Genomic DNA, 10,579 nt, shown 5'->3' on the forward strand with positions numbered 1-10,579 from the left:
GATAGGATAGAGGATAGGATAGGATAGAGGGTAGGTTAGGATAGAGGATAGGATAGGATAGAGGATAGGATAGGAAAGAGGATAGGATAGGATAGAGGGTAGGTTAGGATAGAGGATTGGATAGTATAAAGGATAGGTGAGGATAGAGAATAGGATAGCATTGAGGATAGGATAGGATAGTGGATAGGATAGGATAGAGCAGACGATAGAGGATAGGATAGGATAGAGGATAGGGTAGGAGATTGGATAGGATAGAGGATACGATAGGGTAGATGATATCATAGGCAAGAGGATAGGATATGATAGAGGATACGATATTATAGAGGATAGGATAGGATAGAGAATAGGATGGGATAGAGGATAGGTTAGGAAAGAGGATAGGATATGATAGAGGATACGATTTTATAGAGGATAGGACAGGATAGAGGATAGGATAGGATAGGATAGAGGATAGGATAGGATAGAGGATAGGAGAGGATAGAGGATAGGATAGGATACAGGATAGGATAGGATAGAGGATAGGTTAGGATAGAGGATTGGATTGTATAAAGGATAGGTGAGGATAGAGTATAGGATAGGATAGAGGATAGGATAGCATAGAGGATAGGATAGGATAGAGGATAGGATAGGATAGAGGATAGGATAGGATACAGGATAGGATAGGATAGAGGATAGGATAGGATAGAGGATAGGTTAGGATAGAGGATAGGATAGGATAGAGGATAGGATAGGATAGAGGATAGGATAGGATAGAGGATGGGATAGGATAGAGTATAGAATAGGATAGAGCATAGGATAGGATAGGATTGAGGGTAGGATAGGATAGAGGATAGGATAGGATAGAGGATAGGATAGGATAGAGGATAGGATAGGATAGGATAGAGGATAGGATAGGATAGAGGATAGGATAGGATAGGATAGGATAGAGGATAGGATAGGATAGAGGATAGGATAGGATAGAGGATAGGATAGGATAGAGGATAGGATAGGATAGAGGATAGGATAGGATAGAGGATAGGATAGGATAGAGGATAGGATAGGATAGAGGATAGGATAGGATAGAGGATAGGATAGGATAGAGGATAGGATAGAGGATAGGATAGGATAGGGGATATGAAAGAGGATAGGATAGACGATTGGATAGGATAGAGGATATTATAGGATAGAGGATATGATACGATAGCGGATAGGATATAATGGAGTATACGATAGTAATGAGGATAGGATAGCGTTGAGGATAGGATAGGATAGAGGATAGGATAGGATAGAGGATAGGTTAGGATAGAGGATAGGATAGGATAGAGGATAGGATAGGATAGAGGATAGGATAGGATAGAGGATAGGATAGGATAGTGGATAGGATAGGATAGAGCAGACGATAGAGGATAGGATAGGATCGAGGATAGGATAGGGGATTGGATAGGATAGAGGATAGGAGACGATGGAGGATAGGATAGGATAGAGGATAGGATAGGATAGACGATTGGATAAGATAGAGGATAGGTTAGGATAGAGGATAGGATAGGATAGGATAGAGGATAGGATAGGATAGAGGATAGGATAGGATAGAGGATAGGATAGGATAGAGGATAGGATAGCATAGAGGATAGGATAGGATAGAGGATAGGATAGGATAGGATAGAGGATAGGATAGGATAGAGGATAGGATAGGATAGAGGATAGGATAGGATAGAGGATAGGATAGGGGATTGGATAGGATAGAGGATAGGAGACGATGGAGGATTGCATAGGATAGAGGATAGGATAGGATAGAGGATTGGATAGTATAAAGGATAGGTGAGGATAGAGAATAGGATAGCATTGAGGATAGGATAGGATAGTGGATAGGATAGGATAGAGCAAACGATAGAGGATAGGATAGGATCGAGGATAGGATAGGGGATTGGATAGGATAGAGGATAGGAGACGATGGAGGATAGGATAGGATAGAGGATAGGATAGGATAGCCGATTGGATAAGATAGAGGATAGGTTAGGATAGAGGATAGGATAGGATAGGATAGAGGATAGGATAGGATAGAGGATAGGATAGGATAGAGGATAGGATAGCATAGAGGATAGGATAGGATAGAGGATAGGATAGGATAGAGGATAGGATAGGATAGAGGATAGGATAGGATAGAGGATAGGATAGAGGATAATTTAGTATAAAGGATAGGAGAGGATAGAGGATAGGATAGGATAGAGGATAGGATAGAGGATAGGATAGGATAGAGGATATGATAGAGGATAGGATAGAGGATTGGATAGGATAGAGGATATTATAGGATAGAGGATATGATACGATAGCGGATAGGATATAATGGAGTATAGGATAGTAATGAGGATAGGATAGCGTTGAGGATAGGATAGGATAGAGGATAGGATAGGATAGAGGATAGGTTAGGATAGAGGATAGGATAGGATAGAGGATAGGATAAGATAGAGGATAGGATAGGATAGAGGATAGGATAGGATAGAGGATAGGATAGGATAGAGGATAGGATAGGATAGAGGATAGGATAGGATAGAGGATAGGATAGGATAGAGGATAGGATAGAGGATAGGATAGAGGATTGGATAGGATAGAGGATATTATAGGATAGAGGATATGATAGGATAGCGGATAGGATATAATGGAGTATAGGATAGGAATGAGGATAGGATAGCGTTGAGGATAGGATAGGATAGAGGATTGGATAGGATAGAGGGTAGGTTAGGATAGAGGATAGGATAGGATAGAGGATAGGATAGGAAAGAGGATAGGATAGGATAGAGGATAGGTTACGATAGAGGATTGGATAGTATAAAGGATAGGTGAGGATAGAGAATAGGATAGCATTGTGGATAGGATAGGATAGTGGATAGGATAGGATAGAGCAGACGATAGAGGATAGGATAGGATAGAGCAGACGATAGAGGATAGGATAGGATAGAGGATAGGGTAGGAGATTGGATAGGATAGAGGATAGGATAGGGTAGGAGATTGGATAGGATAGAGGATAGGATAGGGTAGATGATATTATAGGCAAGAGGATAGGATATGATAGAGGATACGATATTATAGAGGATAGGATAGTATAGAGAATAGGATAGGATAGAGGATAGGTTAGGATAGAGTATAGGATAGGATAGAGGATAGGATAGGATAGAGGAGAGGATAGGATAGAGGATAGGATAGGATAGAGGATAGGATAGGATGGAGGATAGGATAGGATAGGATAGAGGAGAGGATAGGATAGAGGATAGGATAGGATAGAGGATAGGATAGCATAGAGGATAGGATAGGATAGAGGATAGGATAGGATAGAGGATAGGATAGGATAGAGGATACGATAGGATAGGATAGAGGATAGGATAGGATAGAGGATAGGATAGGATAGAGGATAGGATAGGATTGAGGATAGGATAGGATAGAGCATAGGATAGGATAGGATTGAGGGTAGGATAGAGGATAGGATAGGATAGAGGATAGGATAGGGGATTGGATAGGATAGATGACAGGAGACGATAGAAGATAGGATAGGGGATTGGATAGGATAGAGGAAAGGAGACGATAGAGATTGGATAGGATAGATGATATTATAGGAAAGAGGATAGGATATGATAGAGTATACGAGATTATAGAGGATAGGACAGGATAGAGGGTAGGATAGGATAGAGGATAGGATAGGATCGAGGATAGGATAGGGGATTGGATAGGATAGAGGATAGGAGACGATGGAGGATAGGATAGGATAGAGGATAGGATAGGATAGACGATTGGATAAGATAGAGGATAGGTTAGGATAGAGGATAGGATAGGATAGGATTGAGGATAGGATAGGATAGAGGATAGGATAGGATAGAGGATAGGATAGGATAGAGGATAGGATAGGATAGAGGATAGGATAGGATAGAGGATAGGATAGGATAGAGGATAGGATAGGATAGAGGATAGGATAGGATAGAGAATAGGATAGGATAGAGGATAGGATAGAGGATTGGTTAGTATAAAGGATAGGAGAGGATAGAGGATAGGATAGGATAGAGGATAGGATAGAGGATAGGATAGGATAGAGGATATGATAGAGGATAGGATAGAGGATATTATAGGATAGAGGATATGATACGATAGCGGATAGGATATAATGGAGTATAGGATAGTAATGAGGATAGGATAGCGTTGAGGATAGGATAGGATAGGGGATAGGATAGGATAGAGGATAGGTTAGGATAGAGGATAGGATAGGATAGAGGATAGGATAGGATAGAGGATAGGATAGCATAGAGGATAGGATAGGATAGAGGATAGGATAGGATAGAGGATAGGATAGGATAGAGGATACGATAGGATAGGATAGAGGATAGGATAGGATAGAGGATAGGATAGGATAGAGGATAGGATAGGATTGAGGATAGGATAGGATAGAGCATAGGATAGGATTGAGGATAGGATAGGATAGAGCATAGGATAGGATAGGATTGAGGGTAGGATAGAGGATAGGATAGGATAGAGGATAGGATAGGGGATTGGATAGGATAGATGACAGGAGACGATAGAAGATAGGATAGGGGATTGGATAGGATAGAGGAAAGGAGACGATAGAGATTGGATAGGATAGATGATATTATAGGAAAGAGGATAGGATATGATAGAGTATACGATATTATAGAGGATAGGACAGGATGGAGGGTAGGATAGGATAGAGGATAGGATAGGATCGAGGATAGGATAGGGGATTGGATAGGATAGAGGATAGGAGACGATGGAGGATAGGATAGGATAGAGGATAGGATAGGATAGACGATTGGATAAGATAGAGGATAGGTTAGGATAGAGGATAGGATAGGATAGGATAGAGGATAGGATGGGATAGAGGATAGGATAGGATAGAGGATAGGAGAGGATAGAGGATAGGATAGGATAGAGGATAGGATAGGATAGAGGATAGGATAGGATAGAGGATAGGATAGGATAGAGAATAGGATAGGATAGAGGATTGGTTAGTATAAAGGATAGGAGAGGATAGAGGATAGGATAGGATAGAGGATAGGATAGAGGATTGGTTAGTATAAAGGATAGGAGAGGATAGAGGATAGGATAGGATAGAGGATAGGATAGAGGATAGGATAGGATAGAGGATATGATAGAGGATAGGATAGAGGATTGGATAGGATAGAGGATATTATAGGATAGAGGATATGATACGATAGCGGATAGGATATAATGGAGTATAGGATAGTAATGAGGATAGGATAGCGTTGAGGATAGGATAGGATAGAGGATAGGATAGGATAGAGGATAGGTTAGGATAGAGGATAGGATAGGATAGAGGATAGGATAGGATAGAGGATAGGATAGGATAGAGGATAGGATAGGATAGAGGATAGGATAGGATAGAGGATAGGATAGGATAGAGGATAGGATAGGATAGAGAATAGGATAGGATAGAGGATAGGATAGAGGATTGGTTAGTATAAAGAATAGGAGAGGATAGAGGATAGGATAGGATAGAGGATAGGATAGAGGATAGGATAGGATAGAGGATATGATAGAGGATAGGATAGAGGATTGGATAGGATAGAGGATATTATAGGATAGAGGATATGATACGATAGCGGATAGGATATAATGGAGTATAGGATAGTAATGAGGATAGGATAGCGTTGAGGATAGGATAGGATAGAGGATAAGATAGGATAGAGGATAGGTTAGGATAGAGGATAGGATAGGATAGAGGATAGGATAGGATAGAGGATAGGATAGGATAGGATAGAGGATAGGATAGGATAGAGGATAGGATAGGATAGAGGATAGGATAGAGGATAGGATAGAGGATAGGATAGAGGATAGGATAGGATAGAGGATAGGATAGGATAGAGGATAGGATAGAGGATAGGATAGAGGATATTATAGGATAGAGGATATGATAGGATAGCGGATAGGATATAATGAAGTATAGGATAGGAATGAGGATAGGATAGCGTTGAGGATAGGATAGGATAGAGGATAGGATAGAGGGTAGGTTAGGATAGAGGATAGGATAGGATAGAGGATAGGATAGGAAAGAGGATAGGATAGGATAGAGGATAGGTTAGGATAGAGGATTGGATAGTATAAAGGATAGGTGAGGATAGAGAATAGGATAGCATTGTGGATAGGATAGGATAGTGGATAGGATAGGATAGAGCAGACGATAGAGGATAGGATAGGATAGAGGATAGGATAGGATAGAGGATAGGATAGGATAGAGGATAGGATAGTATAGAGGATAGGATAGGATAGAGGATAGGATAGGATAGAGGATAGGATAGGATAGAGGATAGGATAGGATAGAGGATAGGATAGGATAGAGGATAGGATAGGATAGAGGATAGGATAGGATAGAGGATAGGATAGGATAGAGGATAGGATAGAGGATTGGTTAGTATAAAGGATAGGAGAGGATAGAGTATAGGATAGGATAGAGGATAGGATAGGATAGAGGATAGGACAGGATAGAGGATAGGATAGGATAGAGGATAGGATAGGATAGAGGATAGGATAGGATAGAGGATAGGATAGAGGATAGGATAGAGGATAGGATAGAGGATAGGATAGAGGATAGGATAGGATAGAGGATATGATAGAGAATAGGATAGACGATTGGATAGGATAGAGGATATTATAGGATAGAGGATATGATACGATAGCGGATAGGATATAATGGAGTATACGATAGTAATGAGGATAGGATAGCGTTGAGGATAGGATAGGATAGAGGATAGGATAGAGGATAGGATAGGATAGGATAGAGGATAGGATAGAGGATAGGATAGAGGATAGGATAGGATAGAGGATAGGATAGGATAGAGGATAGGTTAGGATAGAGGATAGGATACAATAGAGGATAGGATAGGAAAGAGGATAGGATAGGATAGAGGATAGGTTAGGATAGAGGATTGGATAGTATAAAGGATAGGTGAGGATAGAGAATAGGATAGCATTGTGGATAGGATAGGATAGTGGATAGGATAGGATGGAGCAGACGATAGAGGATTGGATAGGATAGAGCAGACGATAGAGGATAGGATAGGATAGAGGATAGGGTAGGAGATTGGATAGGATAGAGGATAGGATAGGGTAGATGATATTATAGGCAAGAGGATAGGATATGATAGAGGATACGATATTATAGAGGATAGGATAGTATAGAGAATAGGATAGGATAGAGGATAGGTTAGGATAGAGTATAGGATAGGATAGAGGATAGGTTAGGATAGAGGATAGGATAGGATAGAGGATAGGATAGGATAGAGGATAGGATAGGATAGAGGATAGGATAGAGGATAGGATAGGATAGAGGATAGGATAGGATAGAGGATAGGATAGGATAGAGGATAGGATAGGATAGAGGATAGGATAGGATAGAGGATAGGATAGGATAGAGGATAGGATAGGATAGAGGATAGGATAGGATAGAGGATAGGATAGGATAGAGGATAGGAGAGAGGATTGGTTAGTATAAAGGATAGAGGATAGGATAGAGGATAGGATAGAATAGAGGATATGATAGAGGATAGGATAGAGGATTGGATAGGATAGAGGATATTATAGGATAGAGGATATGATACGATACCGGATAGGATATAATGGAGTATAGGATAGTAATGAGGATAGGATAGCGTTGAGGATAGGATAGGATACAGGATAGGATAGGATAGAGGATAGGTTAGGATAGAGGATAGGATAGGATAGAGGATAGGATGGGATAGGATAGAGGATAGGATAGGATAGAGGATAGGATAGGATAGAGGATAGGATAGGATAGAGGATAGGATAGGATAGAGGATAGGATAGGATAGAGGATAGGATAGGATAGAGGATAGGATAGGATAGAGGATAGGATAGGATAGAGGATAGGATAGAGGATTGGTTAGTATAAAGGATAGGAGAGGATAGAGGATAGGATAGGATTGAGGATAGGATAGGATAGAGCATAGGATAGGATAGGATTGAGGGTAGGATAGAGGATAGGATAGGATAGAGGATAGGATAGGGGATTGGATAGGATAGATGACAGGAGACGATAGAAGATAGGATAGGGGATTGGATAGGATAGAGGAAAGGAGACGATAGAGATTGGATAGGATAGATGATATTATAGGAAAGAGGATAGGATATGATAGAGTATACGATACTATAGAGGATAGGACAGGATAGAGGATAGGATAGGATAGAGGATAGGATAGGATACAGGATAGGATTGGATAGAGGATAGGATAGGATAGAGGATAGGTTAGGATAGAGGATAGGATAGGATAGAGGATAGGATAGGATAGAGGATAGGATAGGATAGGATAGAGGATGGGATAGGATAGAGTATAGAATAGGATAGAGCATAGGATAGGATAGGATTGAGGGTAGGATAGGATAGAGGATAGGATAGGATAGAGGATAGGATAGAGGATAGGATAGGATAGAGGATATGATAGAGGATAGGATAGACGATTGGATAGGATAGAGGATAGGCTGGGATAGGATAGAGGATAGGATAGGATAGAGGATAGGATAGGATAGAGGATAGGATAGGATAGAGGATAGGATGGGATAGGATAGAGGATAGGATAGGATAGAGGATAGGATAGGATAGAGGTTACGATATTATAGAGGATAGGACAGGATAGAGGATAGGATAGGATAGAGGATAGGATAGGATACAGGATAGGATAGGATAGAGGATAGGTTAGGATAGAGGATAGGATAGGATAGAGGATAGGATAGGATAGAGGATAGGATAGGATAGAGGATAGGATAGGATAGAGGATAGGATAGGATAGAGGATGGGATAGGATAGAGTATAGAATAGGATAGAGCATAGGATAGGATAGGATTGAGGGTAGGATAGGATAGAGGATAGGATAGGATAGAGGACAGGATAGGGGATTGGATAGGATATAGGACAGGAGACGATAGAAGATAAGATAGGGGATTGGATAGGATAGAGTAAAGGAGACGATAGAGATTGGATAGGATAGATGATATAATAGGAAAGAGGATAGGATATGATAGAGGATACGACATTAAAGAGGATAGGACAGGATAGAGGATAGGATAGGATAGAGGATAGGGTAGGATAGAGGATAGGATAGGATAGAGGATATGATAGAGGATAGGTTAGGATAGAGGATAGGATAGGATAGAGGATAGGATAGGGGATTGGATAGGATAGAGGACAGGAGACGATAGAGATTGGATAGGATAGATGATATAATAGGAAAGAGGATAGGATATGATAGAGGATACGATATTATAGAGGATAGGACAGGATAGAGGATTGGTTAGTATAAAGGATAGGAGAGGATAGAGGATAGGATAGGATAGAGGATAGGATAGGATAGAGGATGGGATAGGATAGAGGATAGGATAGGATAGAGGATCGGATAGGATAGAGGATAGGATAGGATAGAGGATAGGATAGGATAGAGGAAAGGAGACGATAGAGATTGGATAGGATAGATGATATAATAGGAAAGAGGATAGGATATGATAGAGGATACGACATTAAAGAGGATAGGACAGGATAGAGGATAGGATAGGATAGAGGATAGGTTTGGATAGAGTATAGGATAGGATAGAGGATAGGATAGAGGATAGGATAGAGGATAGGATAGGATAGAGGATAGGATAGGATAGAGGATAGGATAGGATAGGATAGAGGATAGGATAGGATAGAGGATAGGATAGGGGATTGGATAGGATAGAGGACAGGAGACGATAGAGATTGGATAGGATAGATGATATAATAGGAAAGAGGATAGGATATGATAGAGGATACGATATTGTAGAGGATAGGACAGGATAGAGGATAGGATAGGATAGAGGATAGGATAGGATAGAGGATAGGATAGGATAGAGGATAGAATAGGATAGAGGATAGGATACGATAGAGGATAGGATAGAGGATATGATAGAGGATAGGATAGAGGATTGGATAGGATAGAGGATTGGATAGGATAGAGGATTGGATAGGATAGAGGATATTATAGGATAGAGGATATGATACGATAGCGGATAGGATATAATGGAGTATAGGATAGTAATGAGGATAGGATAGCGTTGAGGATAGGATAGGATAGAGGATAGGATAGAGGATTGGTTAGTATAAAGGATAGGAGAGGATAGAGGATAGGATAGGATTGAGGATAGGATAGGATAGAGGATAGGATAGGATAGAGGATAGGATAGGATAGAGGATAGGATAGGATAGAGGATACGATATTATAGAGGATAGGACAGGATAGAGGATAGGATAGGATAGAGGATAGGATAGGATACAGGATAGGATAGGATAGAGGATAGGTTAGGATAGAGGATAGGATAGGATAGAGGATAGGATAGGATAGAGGATAGGATAGGATAGAGGATGGGATAGGATAGAGGATAGGATAGGATAGAGGATCGGATAGGATAGAGGATAGGATAGGATAGAGGATAGGATAGGATAGAGGAAAGGAGACAATAGAGATTGGATAGGATAGATGATATAATAGGAAAGAGGATAGGATATGATAGAGGATACGACATTAAAGAGGATAGGACAGGATAGAGGATAGGA

The sequence above is a fragment of the Halictus rubicundus genome, unplaced genomic scaffold, assembly GCF_050948215.1.
Source record: "Halictus rubicundus isolate RS-2024b unplaced genomic scaffold, iyHalRubi1_principal scaffold0037, whole genome shotgun sequence".
Lineage (NCBI taxonomy): Eukaryota > Metazoa > Arthropoda > Insecta > Hymenoptera > Halictidae > Halictus > Halictus rubicundus.